Source organism: Ranitomeya imitator, chromosome 7 (genome assembly GCF_032444005.1).
Source record: "Ranitomeya imitator isolate aRanImi1 chromosome 7, aRanImi1.pri, whole genome shotgun sequence".
Lineage (NCBI taxonomy): Eukaryota > Metazoa > Chordata > Amphibia > Anura > Dendrobatidae > Ranitomeya > Ranitomeya imitator.
Genome location: NC_091288.1, coordinates 22,389 through 33,594, shown reverse-complemented (window position 1 = coordinate 33,594; position 11,206 = coordinate 22,389).

The window sequence follows — 11,206 nt, the reverse complement described above, 5'->3', positions numbered from 1 at the left end:
TAACACTTATAAAATGTGTTCACTGATACCGTTATACCGTCCCGGAGCTGGGACTTTCCTTCGTAATGTGACGCAGCACAGCCGTCATTCCTACCCCCTTGGTGCCATGCGCTGCCTCCTCAGCGTTGTTTTAAGCTGTCACGGAGCCTGCGCTGTTCTGTTATCCCTTGGGCATGCCCTATTTGCGCTGCCTGTCTTCTGACATAATTTGGTGTCAGGCTGGCTGCGCCTGTGCGGCCGCGGTGCCCGAGATCCCGCCTCGCAGTGTCTTCTGATTGAGTCACACTGCGGGCCTGGGATCCATGGGCATGCGCAGTGCATATCTTCCCCTCGGGCTCTCGCTCATTTCCCTCCGCCTTCTTTAGACTGTGCGCCGTCAGCTGATCCCTAGCATGCCACGGCCGTGACACCGCACAGTCTGAAGAAGAGGGAAGGAGGGGAGTGAGAGTCGAGGTTATGCACTGTGCATGCCCATGGTTCCAAGGCCCGCAGTGGGATTACGTTAGATGAGACTGCGAGGTGGGATCTGGAGCAGCGTGGACGCACAGGCACTGACAGCCTGACACCAAATTATGTCAGAAGACAGGCAGCGCTAATTGGGCATTGCCAAGGGCTAACAGAACAGCGCAGGCTCCGTGGCAGCTTAAAACAACGCTGAGGAGGCAGCGCACGGCATCAAGGGGATAGGAATGACAGCTGTGCTGTGTCCCATTACGAAGGAAATTCGCACCTCCGGAACGGTTTAACGGTATAAAGGGACACATTTTTAGTGTTTACTTCGGTGTTTGCAAGGAGCATAATTAAAAGAGCAACCTTTTCCTTTTGCATCCTTAGTGCTGCACAACATGGCTCTTTCAGCTACAAACGTCTTGGGGGGGGGGGTTAAAGGTTTCCTTTCAACTTGCTCCAATCAGGCTTCGGCCTACACTCTGTTCCTCTGCTCCTCCTGCTGTCCCTGGGCTCTAACACCGCCAGTTGGTGCCTGGAAGTGCTGTGTGCACAGTCAACAGTCGCTCCTCTGTTATTGGGGTTCAGTAACGTCAGCTGATCCCCAGCTGTGTGTGCGGCAATACCTCCAATCTGCTCCTCCTGCTGTCCCTGGGCTCTAACACCGCCAGTTGGTGCCTGGAAGTGCTGTGTGCACAGTCAACAGTCGCTCCTCTGTTATTGGGGTTCAGTAACGTCAGCTGATCCCCAGCTGTGTGTGCGGCAATACCTCCAATCTGCTCCTCCTGCTGTCCCTGGGCTCTAACACCGCCAGTTGGTGCCTGGAAGTGCTGTGTGCACAGTCAACAGTCGCTCCTCTGTTATTGGGGTTCAGTAACGTCAGCTGATCCCCAGCTGTGTATCCGGCAACGTGTCATGCGACCGCCACGCTGGCACAACTAAAATGTAAGGGGACCTGTCCCCCCCCCCCCTAGGCGTTTGTTACTGAAAGAGCCACCATGTGCAGCACTAATACTGCACAAGGGAAAGGTCGCTCTTGAAATTATGCTCCTTGCAAACGCTGAACTACACACTCATGTAATGTGTCCCCTCACACCGTCCAACCGTCCCGGAGGTGGGACTTTCCTTTGTAATGTGACGCAGCACAGCCGTCATTGCTACCCCCTTGGCACCGTGCGCTGCCTCCTTAGCGTTGTTTGATTCCGTCATGGACCCTGCGCTGTTATGTTATCCCTTGGCCATGCACAGTTTGCGCTGCCCGTCCTCTGACATCATTTGTTGTCGTCCTGGCTGCGCCTGTGCGTCCACGCTGCCCGAAATCACACCTCGCAGTGTCGTCTAATGTGATCCCACAGTGGGCCTGGTATCCATGGCCATGCGCAGTGCATATACTAGCCTCTCACTCCCCTTCTTCACGCTTCTTCAGACTAGGCGGCGTCAGCTGATCCCTAATAGCATGCCACGGCCGTGACGCCGCACAGTCTGAAGAAGCAGGAAGGAGGTGAGTGAGAGGCGATGATATGCACTGCGCATGCCCATGGATCCCTGGCCCGCAGTGGGACTACATTAGATGACACTGCAAGGTTGGATCTCGGGCAGCTTGGACGCACAGGCACTGCCAGCCTGACACCTACATGATGTCAGAAGACGGGCACCGCTAACTGTGCATGGCCAAGGGATAACATTACAGTGCGGGCTCCGTGACAGAACCAAACAACGTTGAGGAGGTGGTGCCCGGCACCAAGGGGGTTGGAATGACGGCTGTGCTGTGTCACATTACAAAGGAAAGTCCCACTTCCGGGATGGTTTGACGGTGTGAGGGGACACATTATATGAGTGTGTACTTCAGCGTTTGCAAGGAGCATAATTTTCGGAGCCACCATTTTCCATGTGCAGTATTACTGCTGTACAAGATGGCTCTTTCAGCAACAAATGCCTGGGGGGGGGGGTTAAAGGTTCCCTTTCAACTTGCTCCACTGCAGGCTTCGGCCTACACTCTGCTCCTCTTTGATTCCCTGGGTTTCAACACTGTCAGTTGCCACCTGGAAGTGTTGTCTACACAGAAAAAAACACTAGGTGATGTGTCAGTGGGGTTCAGCACCGCCAGCTGTTCCCCTGCTGTGTAGTCGGCAACGTGTCCAGCACAAGCCACGCTGGCACAACAGAACAAAAGCTGCCACCAGTGCAGGCTTCGGCCTACACTCTGCTCCTCTCCTCCTCCTGCTGACCCTGGGCTCAAACACCGCTAGTTTTTGCCCGGAAGTGCTAGCTGCACAGAGAAAAACACCAGCCAATGTGTTAGTGGGGTTCAGCAACGCCAGCTGTTCCCCTGCTGTGTAGCCGGCAACGTGACCTGCAAACGCCATGCAGGCACAGGAACTGAAATTAAAAGGGAACCTGGCCCCACCCCCCCAGGTGTTTCTATGTATAACAGCCACCTAGTACAGCAGTACTGCTGCATTTGTACAAGGTGGCTGACTTTTTCTCCTTGCCCACGTGGAACTCAACACGTACAAAATGTGTCTCATTGAGACCATTCCACTGTCCCTGAGGTGTGACTTTCCTTTGTAATGATACGCAGCACCCCCCTTGGTAGCGTTTCCCGTCTTTTGTCATCATGGTTAGCTGGCTGCGCCTGTGCATCCGCCCTGCTAGAAACAACGCCCCTCGTTGTCATATTTATTTTGTCAGCGAGGGTGTGGTTTATGGGCACGAGCAGTGCATATGTTCGCCTGTCTTAACTCATCTCCTTCCGCCTTCTTCAGACTGTGCGGCCTCCTGGCCGTGGTAGGCGATAAGGGATCAGCTGAGGCCGCCCAGTCTGGAGCAGGTGTAAGGACATGTGTAAGCGGCAAACCTATTTACTGCACAAGGCCACGAATCCCAGCCACGCAGTGTGATTTTTTGAAAACACACTGTGGGTCTGGGATTCATGTCCATCGCTAACCGCAACGGCCGACATGAAATGAGGTCAGAAGACAGGAAGCGCTCACAGCGCATGGCCAAGGGATCACAATAGCGCAGACTCCTGTACAGCAAATAACAACGCTCAGGAATCTGCGCCCAGTACCTAGGTGCAAATTTTGACACCTGTGCTGCGTCTCGTTAAAAAGACAAGTCACGCCTCCACAACTGTTTGACAGTATAATGGGCTAAATAGTGTACGTGTTTTAGTCAGCGTGTGCAAGGAGCAAAACAAATAGAGCAACCTTTTACTTGTGCAGCATTAATGCTGCACAAGGTGTGGCTCTTGTACCTTGCAACACCTGAGGGGGGGGTTAAAGGTAACCTTTGAAATTGGTTCAACTAGGCTTCGGCCTACACTCTGCTCCTCTACTCCTCCTGCTGACCCTGGGCTCAAACACCGCTAGTTTTTGCCCGGAAATGCTAGCTGCACAGAGAAAAACACCAGCCAATGTGTTAGTGGGGTTCAGCACCGCCAGCTGTTCCCCTGCTGTGTAGTCGGCAACGTGTCCAGCACAAGCCACGCTGGCACAACAGAACAAAAGCTGCCACCAGTGCAGGCTTCGGCCTACACTTTGCTCCTCTCCTCCTCCTGCTGACCCTGGGCTCAAACAACGCCAGTTTCTGCCCGGACATGCTAGCTGCACAGAGAAAAACACCAGCCAATGTGTTAGTGGGGTTCAGCACCGCCTGCTGTTCCCCCGCTGTGTAGCCGGCATCGTGTCCAGCACAAGCCACGCTGGCACAACCGACCAAAAGCTGCCACCAGTGCAGGCTTCGGCCTACACTTTGCTCCTCTCCTCCTCCTCCTGCTGACCCTGGGCTCTAACACCGCTAGTTTTTGCCCGGACATGCAATCTGCACAGAGAAAAACACCAGTCAATGTGTCAGTGGGGTTCAGCAACGCCAGCTGTTCCCCTGCTGTGTAGCTTGCAACGTGACCTGCAAACGCCACGCAGGCACATGAACTGAAATTGAAGGGAGCCTGCCCCCCACCCACAGGTGTTTCTATGTATATCAGCCACCTTGTACAGCAGTACTGCTGCATTTGTACAAGGTGGCTGACTTTTTCTCCTTGCCCACGTGGAACTCAACACGTACAAAATGTGTCTCATTAGAGACCATTACAATGTCCCTGAGGTGTGACTTTCCTTTGTAATGACACGCAGCACCACCCTTGTTAGCGCTGCCCGTCTTTTGACATCATTGGTTAGCTGGCTGCGCCTGTGCATCTCCCCTGCTCGAAACAACGGCCCTCGGTGTCTTATTTTTTTGGACAGCGAGGGTGTGATTGATGGGCATGTGCAGTGCATATGTTTGCCTGTGTTCACTCATCTCCTTCCGCCTTCTTCAGACTGGGTGTCCTCATGGCCGCGGCAGGCGATAAGGGATCAGATGAGGCCGCCCAGTCTGAAGCAGGTGTAAGGACATGTGTGAGCGGCAAACATATTTAGTGCACCAGGGCACGAATCCCAGCACCGCAGTGTGATTTTTTAAAAACACACTGTGGGTCTGGGATTCATGTCCATCGCTAACCGCAACGGCCGACATGAAATGAGGTCAGAAGACAGGAAGCGCTCACAGCGCATGGCCAAGGGATCACAATAGCGCAGACTCCTGTACAGCAAATAACAACGCTCAGGAATCTGCGCCCAGTACCTAGGTGCAAATTTTGACACCTGTGCTGCGTCTCGTTAAAAAGACAAGTCACGCCTCCACAACTGTTTGACAGTATAATGGGCTAAATAGTGTACGTGTTTTAGTCAGCGTGTGCAAGGAGCAAAACAAATAGAGCAACCTTTTACTTGTGCAGCATTAATGATGCACAAGGTGTGGCTCTTGTACCTTGCAACACCTGAGGGGGGGGTTAAAGGTAACCTTTGAAATTGGTTCAACTAGGCTTCGGCCTACACTCTGCTCCTCTACTCCTCCTGCTGACCCTGGGCTCAAACACCGCTAGTTTTTGCCCGGAAATGCTAGCTGCACAGAGAAAAACACCAGCCAATGTGTTAGTGGGGTTCAGCACCGCCAGCTGTTCCCCTGCTGTGTAGTCGGCAACGTGTCCAGCACAAGCCACGCTGGCACAACAGAACAAAAGCTGCCACCAGTGCAGGCTTCGGCCTACACTTTGCTCCTCTCCTCCTCCTGCTGACCCTGGGCTCAAACAACGCCAGTTTCTGCCCGGACATGCTAGCTGCACAGAGAAAAACACCAGCCAATGTGTTAGTGGGGTTCAGCACCGCCAGCTGTTCCCCCGCTGTGTAGCCGGCATCGTGTCCAGCACAAGCCACGCTGGCACAACCGACCAAAAGCTGCCACCAGTGCAGGCTTCGGCCTACACTTTGCTCCTCTCCTCCTCCTGCTGACCCTGGGCTCAAACAACGCCAGTTTCTGCCCGGACATGCTAGCTGCACAGAGAAAAACACCAGCCAATGTGTTAGTGGGGTTCAGCACCGCCAGCTGTTCCCCTGCTGTGCAGCTTGCAACGTGACCTGCAAACGCCACGCAGGCACATGAACTGAAATTGAAGGGAGCCTGCCCCCCACCCCCCCAGGTGTTTCTATGTATAACAGCCACCTTGTACAGCAGTACTGCTGCATTTGTACAAGGTGGCTGACTTTTTCTCCTTGCACACGTGGAACTCAACAAGTACAAAATGTGTCTCATTACAGACCATTACAATGTCCCTGAGGTGTGACTTTCCTTTTTAATGACACGCAGCACCCCCATTGTTAGCGCTGCCCGTCTCCTGACATCATTGGTTGGCTGGCTGTGCCTGTGCGTCCCCCCTGCCCGACACAACGCCCCCCGTTGTCTCATATATTTTGACTGCGAGGGTGTGATTGATGGGCACGAGCAGTGCATATGTTCCCCTGTTTTCACTCCCCTCCTTCCGCCTTCTTCTGACTGTGCGGCCTCATGGCCGCGGCATGCGATAAGGGATCAGCTGAGGCCGCCCAGTCTGAAGCAGGTGTAAGGACATGTGTGAGCGGCGAACATATTTACTGCACAAGGCCACGAATCCCAGCACCGCAGTGTGACTTTAGGAAAAGCCACTGTGGGTCTGGGATTTATGGCCATCGTTAACCGCACCGGCCAACATGAAATGAGGTCATGAGACGGCCTGCACTAACAGGGTATTGCCAAGGGATAACACAAGAGCGCAGTTTCCTGTACTGCAAATAACAACGGTAAGGAATCTGCGCACAGCACCTAGGTGTAAATTTGTACACCTGTGCTGCGTCTCCTTAAAAAGACTAGTAGTCAGTCACGCCTCCACTACTGTTTGACAGTATAATGGGCTAAATAGTGTACGTGTTTAATTCAGCGTGTGCAAGGAGCAAAATTAAATAGAGCAACCTTTGACTTGTGCATCAATAATGCTGTTCAAGGTGTGGCTCTTGTACCTTGCAACACCTGAGGGGGGGGTTAAAGGTAACCTTTGAAATTGGTTCAACTAGGCTTTGGCCAACACTCTGCTCCTCTACTCCTCCTGCTGACCCTGGGCTCAAACACCGCTAGTTTTTGCCCGGAAATGCTAGCTGCACAGAGAAAAACACCAGCCAATGTGTTAGTGGGGTTCAGCACCGCCAGCTGTTCCCCTGCTGTGTAGTCGGCAACGTGTCCAGCACAAGCCACGCTGGCACAACAGAACAAAAGCTGCCACCAGTGCAGGCTTCGGCCTACACTTTGCTCCTCTCCTCCTCCTGCTGACCCTGGGCTCAAACAACGCCAGTTTCTGCCCGGACATGCTAGCTGCACAGAGAAAAACACCAGCCAATGTGTTAGTGGGGTTCAGCACCGCCAGCTGTTCCCCTGCTGTGCAGCTTGCAACGTGACCTGCAAACGCCACGCAGGCACATGAACTGAAATTGAAGGGAGCCTGGCCCCCACCCCCAGGTGTTTCTATGTATAACAGCCACCTTGTACAGCAGTACTGCTGCATTTGTACAAGGTGGCTGATGTTTTCTCCTTGCCCACGTGGAACTCAACACGTACAAAATGTGTCTCTTTGAGACCATTCCACTGTCCCTGAGGTGTGACTTTCCTTTCTAATGATACGCAGCACCCCCCTTGGTAGCGCTTCCCGTCTTCTGACATCATTGGTTGGCTACTTGCGCCTGTTCGTCCGCCCTGCCTGAATAAAATGCTCCTCGTTGTCTTAATTATTTTGACTGCGAGGGTGTGATTGATGGGCACGAGCAGTGCATATCTTCGCCTGTCTTAACTCATCTCCTTCCGCCTTCTTCGGACTGTGCAGCCTCATGGCCGCGGCATGCGAGAAGGGATCAGCAGAGGCCGCCCAGTCTGAAGCAGGTGTAAGGACGTGTGTGAGCGGCCAAAATATTTACTGCTCAAGGCCACGAATCCCAGCACCGCAGTGTGGCTTTATGAAAAGACACTGTGGGTCTGGGATTTATGGCCATCGTTAACCGCACCGGCCAACATGAAATGAGGTCATAAGATGGGCAGCGCTAACAGGGCATTGCCAAGGGATAACACAAGAGCGCAGACTCCTGTACAGCAAATAACAACGCTCAGGAAGCTGCGCCAAGCACCAAGGCGTTATTTTGGACACCTGTGCTGCGTCTCATCAAAAAACCAAGTCACGCATCCACTACAGTTTGACTGTAGAATGGGGTAAATTGTGTATGTCTTTCATTCAGCGTGTGCAAGTAGACAAATTAATAGAGCAACCTTTCACTTGTGCAGCATTAATACTGCACAAGGTGTGTCTCTTGTACTTTGTAACACCTGAGGGGGGGGTTAAAGGTTTCCTTTGAAATTGGTTCAACTAGGCTTCGGCCTACACTCTGCTCCTCTCCTCCTCCTCCTGCTTCAACACGGGCTCTAACATCGCTAGTTTTTGCCCGCAAGTGCTAGCTGCACAGATAAAAACACACGCCATTGTGTTAGTGGGGTTCAGCAACGCCAGCTGTTCCCCCAGTGTGTAGCCGGCAAAGTGTCCTGCAAACGCAACGCAGACACAAAGCTGCCTCCAGTGCAGGCTTCGGCCTACACTCATCTCCCCCTGCTTACCCTTTGCTCCAACACCGCTAGTTGGGGCTCTAGGAAGACAATCTTTAATAGGCAAGGCAACGCATCCGGGTTCCAGCACCGCCAGCTGGTTCTCGGCAGTGTTCTTGTCACAGGTACTCCCTCGTGCCAAGCCTGGTTTCAGCACCGTCAGCTGTTTCCGGGTTGTGTCAACTTCACTGAGACGCCTATGCTTGCCCCGTCGTGGGGCGGTCGAGTTAGCCAACTCCAGGGTGCCTCCAGTTTAGGAGCTTCCTATGTGGGCTGCGTGAACTGGTAGTCAAGGCTGGTTCTGTAGTGCCAGTAGGCCCAGCTCCCCCTGTAGGACTGTTGGGGTTCGGTAACTGCGGCTGCCTCGCGGCCTAGCTGTTCTCTCCTCTCCTGTGGGCCTTGGGGTCCACCACCTGGTTCCAGCACCGTCAGCTGGTTCCGGGCCGAGCCTTTGGCTTAGGTGCCTCCTCCTGGGTATCCGAGTTCCGCCAACGCCAGGCGGTCCTTGGTAGTGCTTTTAAGCGCGGGCACCTACAGCTTAGTAACCGGGTTCCAGCACCGTCAGCTGGTCCTCGGTCGTGCCATTGGCTCTTGCACACTGGGGCAACGCATCCGGGTTCCAGCACCGCCAGCTGGTTCTCGGCAGTGTTCTTGTCACAGGTACTCCCTCGTGCCAAGCCTGGTTTCAGCACCGTCAGCTGTTTCCGGGTTGTGTCAACTTCACTGAGACGCCTATGCTTGCCCCGTCGTGGGGCGGTCGAGTTAGCCAACTCCAGGGTGCCTCCAGTTTAGGAGCTTCCTATGTGGGCTGCGTGAACTGGTAGTCAAGGCTGGTTCTGTAGTGCCAGTAGGCCCAGCTCCCCCTGTAGGACTGTTGGGGTTCGGTAACTGCGGCTGCCTCGCGGCCTAGCTGTTCTCTCCTCTCCTGTGGGCCTTGGGGTCCACCACCTGGTTCCAGCACCGTCAGCTGGTTCCGGGCCGAGCCTTTGGCTTAGGTGCCTCCTCCTGGGTATCCGAGTTCCGCCAACGCCAGGCGGTCCTTGGTAGTGCTTTTAAGCGCGGGCACCTACAGCTTAGTAACCGGGTTCCAGCACCGTCAGCTGGTCCTCGGTCGTGCCATTGGCTCTTGCACACTGGGGCAACGCATCCGGGTTCCAGCACCGCCAGCTGGTTCTCGGCAGTGTTCTTGTCACAGGTACTCCCTCGTGCCAAGCCTGGTTTCAGCACCGTCAGCTGTTTCCGGGTTGTGTCAACTTCACTGAGACGCCTATGCTTGCCCCGTCGTGGGGCGGTCGAGTTAGCCAACTCCAGGGTGCCTCCAGTTTAGGAGCTTCCTATGTGGGCTGCGTGAACTGGTAGTCAAGGCTGGTTCTGTAGTGCCAGTAGGCCCAGCTCCCCCTGTAGGACTGTTGGGGTTCGGTAACTGCGGCTGCCTCGCGGCCTAGCTGTTCTCTCCTCTCCTGTGGGCCTTGGGGTCCACCACCTGGTTCCAGCACCGTCAGCTGGTTCCGGGCCGAGCCTTTGGCTTAGGTGCCTCCTCCTGGGTATCCGAGTTCCGCCAACGCCAGGCGGTCCTTGGTAGTGCTTTTAAGCGCGGGCACCTACAGCTTAGTAACCGGGTTCCAGCACCGTCAGCTGGTCCTCGGTCGTGCCATTGGCTCTTGCACACTGGGGCAACGCATCCGGGTTCCAGCACCGCCAGCTGGTTCTCGGCAGTGTTCTTGTCACAGGTACTCCCTCGTGCCAAGCCTGGTTTCAGCACCGTCAGCTGTTTCCGGGTTGTGTCAACTTCACTGAGACGCCTATGCTTGCCCCGTCGTGGGGCGGTCGAGTTAGCCAACTCCAGGGTGCCTCCAGTTTAGGAGCTTCCTATGTGGGCTGCGTGAACTGGTAGTCAAGGCTGGTTCTGTAGTGCCAGTAGGCCCAGCTCCCCCTGTAGGACTGTTGGGGTTCGGTAACTGCGGCTGCCTCGCGGCCTAGCTGTTCTCTCCTCTCCTGTGGGCCTTCGGGTCCACCACCTGGTTCCAGCACCGTCAGCTGGTTCTCGGCAGTGTCTTTTGCTCTTGTACCTTCTGCTCCCCATCCTGGTTCCAGTACCGTCAGCTGGTTCCGGGCAGAGCCTTTGGCTTAGGTGCCTCCTTCTGGGTATCCAAGTTCCACCAATGTCAGGTGGTCCTTGGTAGTGCTTTCAGGCACGGGTACCTCCTGCTTAGTAACCGGGTTCCAGTAACGTCAGCTGGTCCTTGGTAGTTCCATTGGCTCTTGGACATTCGGCTACCCATCCGGGTTCCAGTACCGTCAGCTGGTTCTCGGCAGTGTCTTTTGCTCTTGTACCTTCTGCTCCCCATCCTGGTTCCAGTAACGTCATCTGGTTCCGGGCAGAGCCTTTGGCTTAGGTGCCTCCTTCTGGGTATCCGAGTTCCGCCAACGTCAGGCGGTCCTTGGTAGTGCTTTTTAGCACGGGTACCTCCTGCTTAGTAACCGGGTTCCAGTAACGTCAGCTGGTCCTCGGTAGTTCCATAGGCTCTTGAACCTTCGGGTAGCCATCCGAGTTCCAGTTCCATCAGCTGGTTCTTGGCATTTTCTCAGCCTTCTTGTACCTTCTGCTACATTTCCAAGTTGAAGACCCTAACGTCGACAACCCGGAAGACCACCCCGATGACGACGACCCGGAAGACCACCCCGATGACGACGACGACGACGACGGCGGAGACGACGACGGCTGAGACGACGACGGCGGAGATGACGACACTGGAGACGAAGACCC